The following is a 16,868-nucleotide window of genomic DNA, read 5'->3' as shown; positions in this document are numbered from 1 at the left end:
GCTCGGCTGCAGGGGAGAGATCTGTGGGAGTGGTTCAGGTGCCAGTGTAGCCGACTCCGTGTTACTCGCGGGTCCTCAACACACCACACCGTCTTCAGCAGTTAAGGTTTACTCAAAAGTATTTTATTTACAAACTTAAACAAAACTTCACACTGCCGTGTGCTCTCTCCTGCCGCCCGGCTCCTCAGAGCGCACACAGGCCAGTGTGCATCAATCAGTCTGACTCTCGTGGGCTGGTGTTCCTCTTCCTCTCTGTCTCACCGCCCACCAGAGCTCCAGCCTGCTACTGCTGACAAGGGGTACTTCTCAAGTCTCTTAATTGTCGTTTCCTCGCTCCTCGATCCTCGCTTGAACCGGAAGTTGTTTCTTTGCCGCCATATTGACGGCCATCCCAAAGCTCTAATGTAGCTCTGAGGAGCGAGGATGGAGGAGGGACCTCGGAGGAGCCATGAGCGAGGAACCACGAGAACAGACTTCCAGGAAGTCTTTTAACGGCCGACACGCCCCCTCATTGTTCATCAGTTATGTGATTGGACGCTGCAGCCGATCGGACTGACTGACTGGAGTTTAACACCAGAGTGAAGACGGATCACAGAATAAACTCTAGTTTATATTTGATTATGTTTCTGATTCACCGTCTGGTTTAAATAAATGTTCATTGTAGTCTGAACAACAAAACGACCACAAACAACTTTCTTCATTTATTAGAAAGATTTGTGTTTTCATGATCTGATGTTTCCCTCAATAACTTTTATTATGGAAACAATTAAAGTCAGAGAGAGCTGAGAGACTAAACACTTTTTACATCATTCCTGAGTGTTTGATGAGTTTTATCATTTAAGAGAAACAATAATCATATTCTGGGTTATTTAATAATGACGCCACATTCACAATTTCAAAACGTACAGACGCAAATAATTCATAAATAAGACGATATCGCATTCCGCCGGTAGAAATGGATCCTGTGCTTATAAACAGAACACAGGACACAGTTTAACAGACTACAGAGAGAAACACCTCTACAGTGGTGATTACTGTGTGTCTTTATTAGTTATTAGTATTATTAGTTACTATTAAGTACAGTGATCATGTGAACAGACACAAACTTATCAAAAGTCTCTCCAGCTGTTAAAGCCGACTGACAGCTGATCCAGCTGTGATCAGCTGATCCTCCGTCATCAGAAACAGACGTCGCTTCACGTGACGCAACTGAGGAAAGGACGTCTCATGTCTGTTAAAACATATTTCCTCGTTCCTCTCTCCTTGCATGGTTTCCTCCATGCATCCCTGGTGGGAGGGACTAAGACGCAAGGAAAGGACGCAAGTGAGGGAAACGGGGATGCAATTAAGAGACTTGAGATGTACCCAAGGAATGAGGGATGATTAGCAACCGGTTACAGCTGTGCCAATTAACCCTGGCACTGTTCCCCTGAACCACTCCCACAGATCTCTCCCCTACAGCTGAGCACAGACCACGCCCACTACCTCAACTACAAAGAGACACAAAATGACTACAAAGATACACAAAATGACTACAAAGAGACACAAAAGAGACTACAGAGACAAAAAAGACTACAAAGAGACAAAAGTTACTTGAATATACTACACTACACGTGATAAATATACTATGTATTAATGTTGCACGGTGTATCGATAATAAAAAGGTACCGCGGTACCCGTACGTTAAAAACGATACGATTTTGCATATTTTTAGTATCGATACTTCATTAAAATAGCGCGCGATCAGAGCGCACTCACTGCTCCGCTCCCTGTCATGCTGCCTGCACGCATTGACTGCAAGGGGGCGGGGCTGCCCAGCGCTCACACAGCAACAGGCAGCATCACTCACAGCAGCGATCGCTGGGGAAACATGGCCTCAAGTGCAGGAGCTTTTGCCGACCGTCCTCGGCTTGTTGGAAAAAAAGATGCCAGAAGTGAAATCTGGAAGTGCTTTGGCTACATTGCAGACAGTGAAGGAAAGCCCACTGACATACAGAGACCCGTCTGCAAAACGTGTTTCAAAGCCACACAGACCAAGGGAGGCAACACGTCTAACATGGCAAAGCACCTTTCAGACAGACACCCCGAACCTTTCAAAGCAAATGTGATTATAAACATGAACACCCCCAAGCTCACCCATATACAGCCTAACACGAGTAGCCTTAGCCTAGTTTGACGACAAGCCTCTATGATCATGAGGTCACAATGCACACAAAAGTGTACTATATGAAACACAATTGATGCAAAATGGCTACATGCTGGTGGAGCCTGAGGGTGGATCTTGAGCTAATTCTTTTTATTTTTAGTTAAGGAAAAATAATTATTCCATGAATTAAGATAAAATATGAAGTGAAATTATCAAACTCACTATGCAAGTACATTTAGCATTGTTTATCCACCCACTCCCACAGACAGTCAGACAGATGCCAGCAGAGTCAGCAGCAACACAGAGACAGAGTTCCCTTCAGCTGTGTTTGAAAGCCAGCGGAATTATGAGAGAGGCTCAAAAGAGAGAGGCGAAGAGGTTAAACATTAATATGAATGCCATTTGTTAAGTGTTCAAAACGCTGGGCAGGAACAAGCTGGTAAAAAAGGGAACCGCACAGATGTTTTATTTATTACTATTATAGATAAATATACCAGTATCGTATCGTATTTGTGGTATTGTATCGAATTCAGGTATCGTATCGTAAGTATCTGGTATCATGATACTTATGGCAGGTATCGTATCGAAGTCATAATTTTGGTATCGTGACAACCCTACTATGTATACTATACTTGATAGACTCAATGTTCATCATTGAAAGAACGTTTAATTGAATCACACTTAAAGAACCAAACCTTTTTTTTAAATAATTTTTAGGAAACAATTTCAGATCATTTGGTATTTTTCAATATATTTTATTAATAATAATAATAATAATTTATTTTCTGATCCGCTCTGAAGAATCTGGATCAATACTGATCAATAATTTTAAATGTCTTTACAGTGACAGGATTTTCACAAAATGTCTGTTTACAAAAGAAGATGAAACCAAAATGAAAGCCACTCATGTTTATGATGAAAATAATGATTCATTGTGTATCGATATAAGAAACTCTGTGTGTTGTTTTGTGTGTTTGCAGTCTGTCACGCTGTGAGATCACAGAGGAAGGCTGTTCTTCTCTGGGCTCAGCTCTGAAGTCAAACCCCTCCCATCTGAGAAAACTGGATCTGAGTGGAAACGACCTGAAGGATTCAGACGTGAAGCTGCTGAGTGGTTTTCTGGAGAGTCCACATTGTAGACTGGAGACTCTGAGGTGGGTTCACTGTCTGCTGCTAGTGCAGCACCTTCATGTTTCATCAATAACTCTATTTGATTTATCTACGTATAGATCCATAAAGTGATACATTTTCTGGTAATATGTTCCACTTCACATCAGCTGCCTCGTTGTCTGCATGTCATCCTCTACAATCATCAAATGTACAACTTGTCTGGCTTCATCCTGCTGTTGGATGGATGACTGAACAGGCCTACCGGGCACAGGCCCAGGGGCCCAAAGTGTCAGGGGCCCCCCTGACCTTTACCTACACAATGTCACTCAAAGAGACACAAAGACTACTGTGGTAGTGGGCGTGGTCTGTGCTCGGCTGCAGGGGAGAGATCTGTGGGAGTGGTTCAGGTGCCAGTGTAGCCGACTCTGTGTTACTCGCGGGTCGTCAACACACCACACTGTCTTCAGCAGTTAAGGTTTACTCAAACGTATTTTATTTACAAACTTAAACAAAACTTCACACTGCCGTGTGCTCTCTCCTGCCGCCCGGCTCCTCAGAGCGCACACAGGCCAGTGTGCATCAATCAGTCTGACTCTCGTGGGCTGGTGTTCCTCTTCCTCTCTGTCTCACCGGCCACCAGAGCTCCAGCCTGCTACTGCTGACAAGGGGTACTTCTCAAGTCTCTTAATTGTCGTTTCCTCGCTCCTCGATCCTCGCTTGAACCGGAAGTTGTTTCTGCGCCGCCATATTGACGGCCATCCCAAAGCTCTAATGTAGCTCTGAGGAGCGAGGATGGAGGATGGAGGAGGGACCTCGGAGGAGCCATGAGCGAGGAACCACGAGAACGGACTTCCAGGAAGTCTTTTAACGGCCGACACGCACCCTCATTGTTCATCAGTTATGTGATTGGACGCTGCAGCCGATCGGACTGACTGACTGGAGTTTAACACCAGAGTGAAGACGGATCACAGAATAAACTCTAGTTTATATTTGATTAGGTTTCTGATTCACCGTCTGGTTTAAATAAATGTTCATTGTAGTCTGAACAACAAAACGACCACAAACAACTTTCTTCATTTATTAGAAAGATTTGTGTTTTCATGATCTGATATTTCCCTCAATAACTTTTATTATGGAAACAATTAAAGTCAGAGAGAGCTGAGAGACTAAACACTTTTTACATCATTCCTGAGTGTTTGATGAGTTTTATCATTTAAGAGAAACAATAATCATATTCTGGGTTATTTAATAATGACGCCATATTCACAATTTCAAAACGTACAGACGCAAATAATTCATAAATAAGACGATATCGCATTCCGCCGGTAGAAATGGATCCTGTGCTTATAAACAGAACACAGGACACAGTTTAACAGACTACAGAGAGAAACACCTCTACAGTGGTGATTACTGTGTGTCTTTATTAGTTATTAGTATTATTAGTTACTATTAAGTACAGTGATCATGTGAACAGACACAAACTTATCAAAAGTCTCTCCAGCTGTTAAAGCCGACTGACAGCTGATCCAGCTGTGATCAGCTGATCCTCCGTCATCAGAAACAGACGTCGCTTCACGTGACGCAACTGAGGAAAGGACGTCTCATGTCTGTTAAAACATATTTCCTCGTTCCTCTCTCCTCGCATGGTTTCCTCCATGCATCCCTGGTGGGAGGGACTAAGACGCAAGGAAAGGACGCAAGTGAGGGAAACAGGGATGCAATTAAGAGACTTGAGATGTACCCAAGGAATGAGGGATGATTAGCAACCGGTTACAGCTGTGCCAATTAACCCTGGCACTGTTCCCCTGAACCACTCCCACAGATCTCTTCCCTGCAGCTGAGCACAGACCACGCCCACTACCACAACTACAAAGAGACACAAAAGAGACTACAGAGACAAAAAAAGACCACAAAGACACAAAAGTTACTTGAATATACTACACTACACGTGATAAATATACTATGTATTAATGTTGCACGGTGTATCGATACTAAAAAGGTACCGCGGTACCCGTACGTTAAAAACGATACGATTTTGCATATTGTTAGTATCGATACTTCATTAAAATAGCGCGCGATCAGAGCGCACTCACTGCTCCGCTCCCTGTCATGCTGCCTGCACGCATTGACTGCAAGGGGGCGGGGCTGCCCAGCGCTCACACAGCAACAGGCAGCATCACTCACAGCAGCGATCGCTGGGGAAACATGGCCTCAAGTGCAGGAGCTTTTGCCGACCGTCCTCGGCTTGTTGGAAAAAAAGATGCCAGAAGTGAAATCTGGAAGTGCTTTGGCTACATTGCAGACAGTGAAGGAAAGCCCACTGACATACAGAGACCCGTCTGCAAAACGTGTTTCAAAGCCACACAGACCAAGGGAGGCAACACGTCTAACATGGCAAAGCACCTTTCAGACAGACACCCCGAACCTTTCAAAGCAAATGTGATTATAAACATGAACACCCCCAAGCTCACCCATATACAGCCTAACACGAGTAGCCTTAGCCTAGTTTGACGACAAGCCTGCACTGTAAAAAAAATTCTGTGTAATATACGGTAAATTACCGGCAGCTGTGGTTGCCAGAACTTCACCGTAAAAAATAAAGTGAGAATGTATAATACATCACGGTATATCTTTTTTGCAACCGTAGATTTCACAGTTGAGAACAGTTTTTTGTTTACGGTAAATTACTATAAAAAACAAGAGATTTCATAAACCTGTTTAAGGTAATATGCAATTTAACGGTAAATTACCGGCAGCTGTGGTTGCCAGAACTTCACCGTAAAAAATAAAGTGAGAATGTATAATACATCACGGTATATATTTTTTGTAACCGTAGATTTCACAGTTGAGAACTGTTTTTTGTTTACGGTAAATTACTATAAAAAACAAGAGATTTCATAAACCTGTTTATGGTAATATGTAATTTAACGGTAAATTACTGGCAGCTGTGGTTGCCAGAACTTCACCGTAAAAAATAAAGTGAGAATGTATAATACATCACGGTATATCTTTTTTGCAACCGTAGATTTCACAGTTGAGAACAGTTTTTTGTTTACGGTAAATTACTATAAAAAACAGAGATTTCATAAACCTGTTTAAGGTAATATGCAATTTAACGGTAAATTACCGGCAGCTGTGGTTGCCAGAACTTCACCGTAAAAAATAAAGTGAGAATGTATAATACATCACGGTATATATTTTTTTTAACCGTAGATTTCACAGTTGAGAACTGTTTTTTGTTTACGGTAAATTACTATAAAAAACAAGAGATTTCATAAACCTGTTTACGGTAATATGCAATTTAACGGTAAATTACTGGCAGCTGTGGTTGCCAGAACTTCACCGTAAAAAATAAAGTGAGAATGTATAATACATCACGGTATATTATTTTTGCAACCGTAGATTTCACAGTTGAGAACTGTTTTTTGTTTACGGTAAATTACTATAAAAAACAAGAGATTTCATAAACCTGTTTACGGTAATATGTAATTTAACGGTAAATTACTGGCAGCTGTGGTTGCCAGAACTTCACCGTAAAAAATAAAGTGAGAATGTATAATACATCACGGTATATTATTTTGCAACCGTAGATTTCACAGTTGAGAACTGTTTTTGTTTACGGTAAATTACTATAAAAAACAAGAGATTTCATAAACCTGTTTACGGTAATTTGCTTTAGAAATAACAGCCATGTTATAAACGTGTTTACGGTAAATAACTTTATAAACAGCAACTATATTGTGAAGCTAATTACAGTTTTTCTCAGTACAAAACACAGTACAACTGTATGATACATTACGGCATTTTATTGAAAAATGCAACTTAACGGTAAATTACCGGCAGCTGTGGTTGCCAGAACTTTACCGTAAAAAATATAGTGACAATGTATAAGACATCACGGTACAAAAATACGGTACAACGTAGAACGTAATACAATTGGTTGGCATAGATTTCAGTCAACTTCTGATTATTGTAAATTACAAAGGAAATATCAAATAAAGCAGATTGTAAATCAAGGTACAGACCATCATTGATATACCTTAAGAAACTAACATTCTCTGTGAAAAACAGGTTGAACTGATACAATATCTTGTACAATATACTCACAAAGCAGTGTTGAGATCTTGAAGAAACAGCATGTGTCCATATATATGAAGGATAACCATGAATAAACATGAAAGGATTAGCCACTTGCCCTGAGTTGATCAAGAGTAATGAGTCACTGAGTCCAGACTTGACTGAAGAGGGCACTCAACATGGTATAGCATCTCACATGGACATGAAGTTCAGGAAGCTGGAACTTGAAGCGTGTATTTTCACCAGTTCTACTTGAGGACTCGTATGTTGACCATCAGGTATTCACTGTGGACTGGAATGATCCTCTCTGCACCCAAAAACAGAAACAAAGGCAAAGTTAGATTGATGCAGTGCTTCAACATGATGCCTACACAGAAACATTTACTGCCTTCTGCTGTTAAACTGAGCTCCAATGACCTAGAAGAAACCAGCACTTTATACTTAATAAAAAATAATAACTATCAGGTCGAATGGTGAAAAAACTACACATTTCAGCACTAAGGCATCATCAGCATGTGTTTAATTTCTGTCGACAGGCAGCCTAAATACACAGATGCCTCCAAACAATACACTGTGTGCACAATTATTAGGCAAGTTCTATTTTTGAGGATTCATTTTATTATTGAACGACAGTGCTCTCGGTCAATCCAAAATGTTAATAAACCTCAAACCTGAATATTTAATAAAGTAAAAGTGAGGTTTTGGCTTTCTTAGGAGAATATCTATGTGTGCACAATTATTATGCAACTAAATGAAAAATGTTCCCATCTCACTTGTTTATTTTTATCTGTTAAAGTGAGAATAATAAACAAACAACTCAAAATTTACAAATAAACGTTATTGATATTTAAAAAAATAAAATAATCTGTGACACTATAGCCCCCCTTCTTTTCAGTAATAAGCCTTCCATTCATGGATTCTGTCACTTTCTTGATCTGTTGACGATCAACCACAGCCTCCCAGGTGGACTGTTTTCCTTCACCGTAAATCTCCCGTTTAAGAAGGGCCCACAAGATCTCAATAGGGTTTAGGTCAGGTGAGGAAGGGGGCCATGTCATCATTCTTTCATCTTTAAGGCCTTTACTGGCTAGCCACGCAGTGGAGTACTTGTATGCAGGGCAATGAAGCATTGTCCTGCATACAAATCATGGTCTTCTTGAAAGTTGCAGACCTTTTTCTTGTACCACTACTTGAAGAAAGTGTCTTCTAAAAACTGGCAGTAGGTTTGGGAGTTGATTTTGAGTCCATCTTCAACCTGAAAAGGTCCAACTAGCTCATCTTTAATAATACCAGCCCATACCAGGACCCCACCTCCAACTTGCTGGCGTCTGAGTCGAAGTGGAGCTCTGTGCCCGTTACTGATCCAGCCACGGGCCCATCCACCTGGACCATCAAGAGTCACTCTCATCTCATCAGTCCATAAAACCTTTGAAAAATCCGTCTTCCGATATTTCTTGGGCCAGTCTTGATGTGTCTTGTTCAGTGGTGGTCCTGGTTTCAGCCTTCCTTATAGTGGCCATGTCTCTGAGCACTGAACACCGTGTACTTCTGGGCACTCCAGGTAGGTTGCAGTTCTGGAATATGACTACTGGAGGATAATGGGTTCCTGGTAGCTTCACGTTTGATTCTTCTCAAATCTTTGGCAGTTAATTTGCATCTTTTTTTCTCAACACGTTTACTTTCCCTGTTGACTATTTGCAACAAAACGTTTGATGGTTCTGTGATCAAGCCTCAATATCTTAGCAATTTCAAGAGTGCTGTATCCCTCTGAAAGACTTTTATTTATTTTTACAATTTTTGACTTTTCAGTCAGTTAAATCTCTTTTGTGGCCCATTTTGCCTGAGGAAAAGAAGCTGTCTAATAATTGTGCACACTAATAGTTGCCCAATAATTGTGCACACATAGATATTCTCCTAAGAAAGCCAAAACCTCACTTTTACTTTATTAAATATTCAGGTTTGAGGTTTATAACATTTTGGATTGACCGAGAGCACTGTAGTTGTTCAATAAAATGAATACTCAAAAATACAACTTGCCTATTAATTGTGCACACAGTGTAAAGACAATCATCATGTTTGATACAACCAGGGTATCTGCACATCTTATTAATTCCATGAATTCTACATTTTTTGTTTTCATTTTTTTAATTCAATGACTTTTAAGACTTTTTAAATATCTCTAAAATCAATTAAATTACTGTTGCAAAATAAATAGAGAAACTAGAATACAGTAAGCTGTATCCTGTTGTTGAGTTGTATTGCATTTGAATAACTGAGCTATTCAGTGTACAATAGCTAATATAACTGCCTTCTCGTTAACAAAAATCAAACTGTATGGCGGAGACCCAGTTCAATAGGAAACAATGACCCCCAGCATTTACCATCAAATAAACATAAGAGTGCACTGTAGGGCCCACTTGGGTGCAAAGACACAGGTGCAAACCCCTTTTGGGTGGATTTTGGAAAGATAGTACACAGAATTAATGACATTTTACTGCTACGTGAAACGTAATGTAAGGGGGATATCAGTTCAGAGCACTAAAAAACAAATAGTACTAATACAAAACTATATTCCAGTGGTTTCATCTATGTTTGCATGAAGCGGTTGGCTCAGACCGTGCACCTGAGGATGATTGATTGAGTGAAGTTTGAGTTGCACCTATCGCACTGCTTACCTCTAATTAGCCTTGACAAGACTGGTGTCTGAGTCATTGGGTCCAGACTTGACTGAAGACAGGTGGGACAGAGTCTCATACAGACAGGGTATGCTGTTCAGGAAACTGGAACTTTAGGCAGGTGTTGTCATAATTTCTGCTTGAAGACTCACAAGTCAATCTGGTGTTCGCTGTGGGCTAGCATGATCTTCCAGCCAGAAAAAAAGACAACATAGAAAACATTAACAATACTAACAATAATAATAACAGTAACATCACCAATAATATAACTTTATATAGCACTTACACAGTTGCAAAATGGTTCCCATACTTCACACAAAAAACAATCAAACTATAAAAACACAAAACATTAAAGAGGGTAAAACAGAACAAACTTACCAAAGGGTAAACAAAGAGTAGGGTTAAAGATTTCATAAAAAGGTCAAGCTACAAATATGATTCATGAATAAGAAATAGCCATAATACGTATGGTATGTCAATAAAGTCAAAATAAATTCACAGTATGTCAAAAAAGGTTATTCTGGCAAGAAGTTAAAATCACATTGGATTATGAAATGCCTAGGTTTATGCAGTACTTAACATCAACAATACATGCATACACTGTTTGAACATGAAATGGCTAAACAGTGCTTACAAAAATAGAAGACCCTAAAGCCTTCTCTTGTTAAATGAACATACATTGAACTTTACAACAACTTACCTCTGTTTATCCTTGACAACACTTGTATGTATCCGATCATAAGGTTAGACTAGTAGGACAGCAAAGAGGGTGATGAGGTCCATCTGAAGTACAACCGCTGGTAGTCGTAATCACACCTGAAAGAAAGAATAAAGAGAAAAAAGACAAGGGGTGGACATACATCCTCTTAAGTGAAAGATGAAATCATGTCAAGCATCAACTTTTACTCTTTTCAATGCAAAGGTTGCAAATTAAAATTAAATGGCTAAATTCACACTCAAAAATAAAAACAGTGCCTCACCTGGTTTAGCCCGTACCACATATTGTTATCGCAGCAACAAAGGTTTGATTCCCGTTGGGCCATGTGTTGCAGATCATCCCCTCTCACTCCACTGTGGTTCCTGTCTCTCTACTTCTGCTGTCCAATAAAACACGAATGACAAAAAAATCATCTTTAAAAGTAAAAAAAACAACTGCTTGCTTTGGGCATTTAAATGGATTAAAATCCCACCGTTTTCCTGGTTGTCATAAAAGCCAGCAAGTTGTTCCCATCCAAGTCCACAACCACTAGAGTTTGAATGCAATGTCTGAAAGGTGGCAGGAGCAAATTAATTCAATGTTGCAAGATTAGAGTAAATTGTCTTAATTATCTGCACAAACTGCTCTTGTACCAATTAAAATGTTCAGATATTTGTTAGATATGTGTACAATTTACTTACTTTAAAGGAGATTCTTCTTAGCAATGCCACCTGCCTTCGACCTAGAAGTTTCACAAAAGCACTGGAACAAATTGTCTTTCTTTTGACAGACATTCAAGTATTTCAAAGAATTGAATACTGACTTGAACTTTACTCCTTCCACATCTGGTTTATCTTGGGTCTGGAGGCGATCAACAGCAGAGTTGTAGCTGTCAATGGTGCGCTCTGCTCCGCACAGATTTGGATCGTCACCCTGAAATTCAGATCGGGTTATTAGGCAGTACCTACAGAAATATTGCGAGTGACTGAAATTTTCAGTGAAGGCACCAATGCCATGAGAGCCCAAATTATGTCCTGCAATGCAATATAAGGTTATTTTGACTACCGTTTCATCTGATACTACGATCCCGTTCTCCTCCAAATCCTTCAAGTCTGTTAGTAATTCAGAGAACACCTTAGCATGCCCAAATGTTTTGAAATCTTTCTCTCTACACAATAAAACAAGTGACATGTGGTTTGTGTCAGACCTTACATGAACTGGCAAATTATCATCAGATACATAGACAGCTAATATTTTATGTATTGTCTTTGCAGAGCCTAAAGGGTTAACAACTTCAAAAGCATCCTGGTATAGTACTAGCTTGAAGCATTATGGATTTTGACCAAAAAAATCATTGGATTTCTGACCATCACTAATGTCGCTTAGAACATCTGACTCTGAGGGAGACTCTGTTGAGTGCTCTCCTGACACACAGTTCTTCCACAGATCAGATTCCAACAAACACTTTAAAGTCTCTTTCACAGGCACATAATATGAAAACATATCAGTCCTGTTCTCATCTCGTCCTAAAAACATTTTCTTAGGCTCCACATAGTTGAACCCTTTTTTGAAAGACTGAGCTCTTGAGTATGCCTTCCTCATTGGCCCTCTATGACATGCAGAGAAAAGATCAAATTCTCAAAGACTCACAAACTTTGCTGATGTCCTCATCTGATAATGGTGTGTCATTTTTAACAGTGAAGTTAGTTTGGTCCAAGCAGGTAGTAAAAACTGTCCCTGCAATTTCAAGTAGAATAAACAGAGAAAAAGATCACTGAAGTTTTCAGAAATATCCATATCACCTTTATCTGTGCTGGTCTCTATAACATTTTCTGAGTCATGCAGGTGAGGGCCACAGTCATGTGATTCAGTTGGAACAGCTGATGACTGAGGAGAAGCAGATTCTCTGTACATGTCACTAATACTGCTGTCTGCTATTTGTGTCTCCGTGGCATGTGGGCAGTAAATGAAGATCTGACCGTGAAAACATTTGACCATCCACTCACTTTAATAATTAGCTACTTTGTGTCTGGACATGTGCGTTCACATAACGCTATAGCACATTTATGAGCGGTAACGTTAACAGACATAGCACATTTATGAGCGGTAACGTTAACAGACATAGCACATTTATGAGCGGTAACGTTAACAGACATAGCACATTTATGAGCGGTAACGTTAACAGACAGTTTATAAGCGGTAAAGTTAACAGCCGTCCCAACAGTAACGTTAGCTGTAACGTTAGCTTAGCTGTAACGTTAGCTGATACGTTACCGTTAAGCCTCTGGTAGAAATGAGCCTTATAGCTCCATATCTAACAAAGGTCTGCTTGCAACCAGCTTCAACGCACTTAAATAAACAACGTGGTTCATTACGATGAAGTTTGCAATGAAGCACATAACCCCTCGATGTTTTAGCTTTAACTGACTTGCCACAGAAATTACAACTAAACATTTTCCTAGCAAACCTTTGGTAAAGTAAGCTAGCTAATGTTCAACACAGAAACCCATAACCCACGTTACATCCACGAAAAGTAAACTCAACTCATAAGATAGCTAAGTTAACTTACTCTTAACGTTGAATGACTCGTTTTTGCAAGGGCGACACAAAACTGCAGAAAACAAAGCCTCAAATTCAAATGTAATGTTAGCTAGCTGACATGCTTACCTTCAGAAGAAGTGTTGTGTTTCCAGGAGTCAGGCCGTTGATCATCAGTAACGTGCTGCCTGAGCGCGCAGAAAAGGCGCTGAAATGAGTTCAAAAGTTCAGCCTCCAACCGTTGCTTTTTTTAAATTGCTGTGTAGGTCTGATCACTGCGGCCTCCGTCTCTCTCTCTCTCTCTCTCTCTCTCTCTCTCTCTCTCTCTGTGTTCCCACCACATTTGGTCAGGTTATTCACTGAGACAGGCACCTGTTGGTCTTAAAGTGTCATGGGGGAATCGCTAAACAGTGAAACAGTATGATCATATAGGGTGCACTGCACACACATTAGGAATAGATGTCACAGGGTGCCTTGAAACTGTCGCGAGATCTGCACCTGCAAGCACCTGCAATGTTACAAAATACTAACCAACAGAGATCAAAAGAGGGGTGGGGGATGGGGTGAGGGTTGAGATGCAATTTATGCTCTGCAAAAAAGGATTACAAAACAAGGAAAACTTATGGAAGGTTACTCTCTACTGCTTTGAATAAGCAGACTAGTTTGCATCTAGCACTTATTGTTTTGTTTGTTGGTTAAATATTAGTTCTGACTGTTGAAACAGTGACAAAATGTCTTTCAAAAATTACAGTGTTGGCCTTCAAATTTATCTTATGGTATATTTACATTATTAGCACAATGGTTCGTACATTTAACCGTGACAAAATGTATTTCTTTTTACTAATAGTACCTACAAAAACTGCAGTGTTATATTTTATATATTATAGTGTATTTACAAAAACAGCACAATGGTTAGTGCATTTAACCTTGACAAAATGTCTATTTTACAAATAATGAATGCAAGCAACATTGATCGGGCCCTCGCACCTTCACGCACGTCGAGGGTACTAGCAGGACTCTAGTTGCCGCGGCTGTGCTTTCTGTGACCATGAGACACTGCGTGCACGAGTTAGACAATATTTCCTGCGTGTACCAGTGGCGTAGCAAGATCATTTTGCCAGGCCTTAAGCCTCGAATGTTTTGAGTTCAGCTCTGAATACAATCATAAATGTAAGCCTGTAATGATCGACAAAAAAACAAATGTTTTTTGAATGCGCTTCAGTGTTTGTAACATAAAGACTGTCAAAGTAAATGCAGGTGTCCAAACCGACTGTTTGTTTGTGGTGCAGCTAGCTCTGACAATCACTGCTGAGTGACTCAAAGCGGAAAGAGTCGAGGAGAAATGGCAGAATGTATAGTTCCATGTGGAAAAAAACAAACCGAAAGGTGATCCCATGTGGTCTAATCTATATCATGAATTAGGTTAACGTGACTTCAGACGGGGCTGCTCCGTAGGTCTGCTAACGTCGCTGGACACGCTGCTCGCTAATCGCTCCAATAACAGCTGCTTCCTCTGCAGAAATGCAGACTTTAACTGAACAACAGCTGCTAGTAAAGACAACGTGGGTGTTTATGTCATCATTTCTAAACGTATGCATTTACGACTGTCCACAAGAAGAGGTAACTCTGGAGTTTTCAAACAACTCTACAACATATTAAAAAAGCAGGGCTCTGACATCTTTAGAAGTAAAAGTTGGTCTGATCTCACCAAGAGTACAACAGGGTGTACGCCTTAAGGACGTGTACACCATGCTGAGGTCTGAGTGTCATACAGGCAATAATCTTTTCTAGATAATCTAGAGGGATTCTGTTCAGGTGACCTCATTGTAGGCCTAGTCCACAATGTGTGTCCAGAATCTGTGGGTTCTGGGACCCATATTTGAGAGATTATGGCCATTCTTGCATATGTCAAAAAATCCACTCAGGGAATAAGGCATCAATTAAGCCCTTTGGGGCTGTTTTTGGGGACCTTAACTTGCAGCTACGAAGTCCAGATTATAGGTAGGTAATGGTGACGAGCCCCTCTTTGAAGGAGAAAAGGAGTCAAATCTCTACCCTGATTTAGAGTATAAAAAGTTAGAGAAAAGACTGGTGAAAACTGGTGCCATCTGGTTCGAATCATCTCTGTTGGGTGCATTTGAAAACACTTGTAAATGGCTTATTGTCCTAATATTCACATATGATGGACAAAAGAGGACCCTCTTAAAGGCTCAATTGGATTCAAGTCATTAGCATGCTGCTAACAGAAGTTAGCTTTCCCAAGGGTCTGCAGAGATCTTGCTTTAGATCCTGCATTACGTTATCACAGGGGAATGATTTATGCAAAATTCAGGCAGTTTCAACCTTTCACTAAGATTTAATGGCCCGTTTCTCACTTGCCAAAAAAAGCCGAAAAATAAGGCTATATGCCTCAATTTTGACCTTTGGGGCTGTGTTTGGGTACCTTAACTTGCAGCTACGACCGTAAAATTTGGCGGAATTCATATTCACTAGCCCCTCTTTAAACAGGAAAAGGATTCAAATTTCTACTTTGATTTAAAGTGTAAAAATTGAGAGAAAAGACTGGTGAAGGCCATTTCGGATCATAAGTACCATTGGGTTAGAATCCTTTCTGTTGGGTGAAATAAACAGTCAATTTTCAACTGATTTTCGCACCATTTAATCTGTGGGCAAAGGTGGAATGACTGTGAAAGTTTCAGGGTCCTAGCCCATTGTTTTCTATGGGTATTTAGGCCGAATTGGTTCAAAAATCCATAGTTCACTATGGGAAAAGTGTTTGGAATTTCCCATTGATTTTCATACCACTTAATGAATGGGCAGAGGTCGATTGACTGTGAGAATTTCAGGGTCCTAGCCCATTGTTTTCTATGGGTATGTAGGCCAAATTGGGTTACAAATCCATAGTTCACTATGGGAAAAGTGTTTGGAATTTCCCATTGATTTTCATACCACTTAATGAATGGGTAGAGGTTGATTGGCTGTGAAAATTTCAGGGTCCTAGCCCATTGTTTTCTATGCATATTTAGGCCAAATTGGGTCAAAAATCCATAGTTCACTATGGGAAAAGTGTTTGGAATTTCCCATTGATTTTCATACCACTTGATCTTTGGCCAAAGGTCGATTGACTGTGAAAATTTCAGGGTCCTAGCCCATTGTTTCCTATGGGTAATTAGGCCGAATATGGTCAAAAATCCATAGTTCACTACGCAAAAAGTGTTTGGAATTTTCCATTGATTTTCAAACCATTTAATGAATGGGCAAAGTTCGAATTCATCCACCCCCGTCACCTTGCCAGCAAGGAGCTTTTTGAATACCTTAGCGGCCTCCGCCAGGGATATGGGTAATAAATAATATTTGCAGAAGTTGCAGAGTTGGCTGTTAGCTATATTATGGTGTATCTCTGTAATCAGTACAATGGTCCGTACATTTAACAGTAAACAAATATATTTTTAAAAAGTAATTAATGCAAAAATCACGGTATGGAGTTTTTTCATATTACGGTGTATTTCCGTTACCAGTACAATGTTTAGTACATTTAACAGTGACAAACTGAATATTTTACGAATAATAAATGCAAAAAATGCGGGGCTGGCTGTTGAATATATGATGCGTTTTACCTCCATTG

General features: G+C 40.1%; 1 protein-coding gene across 1 annotated transcript in view; it reads right to left on the bottom strand.

The window, feature by feature from the left end:
- The window catches only part of LOC142964701 (vesicular integral-membrane protein VIP36-like), a 265,045-nt gene that overhangs the window by 129,447 nt on the left and 118,730 nt on the right, over positions 1–16,868 (bottom strand). The window lies entirely within an intron of this gene.

The sequence above is a fragment of the Anarhichas minor genome, unplaced genomic scaffold, assembly GCF_050575085.1.
Source record: "Anarhichas minor isolate MPS153535 unplaced genomic scaffold, ASM5057508v1 ptg000031l, whole genome shotgun sequence".
NCBI classification, from domain to species: Eukaryota; Metazoa; Chordata; class Actinopteri; order Perciformes; family Anarhichadidae; genus Anarhichas; species Anarhichas minor.
This window is presented reverse-complemented; position numbering and strand designations above follow the sequence as displayed.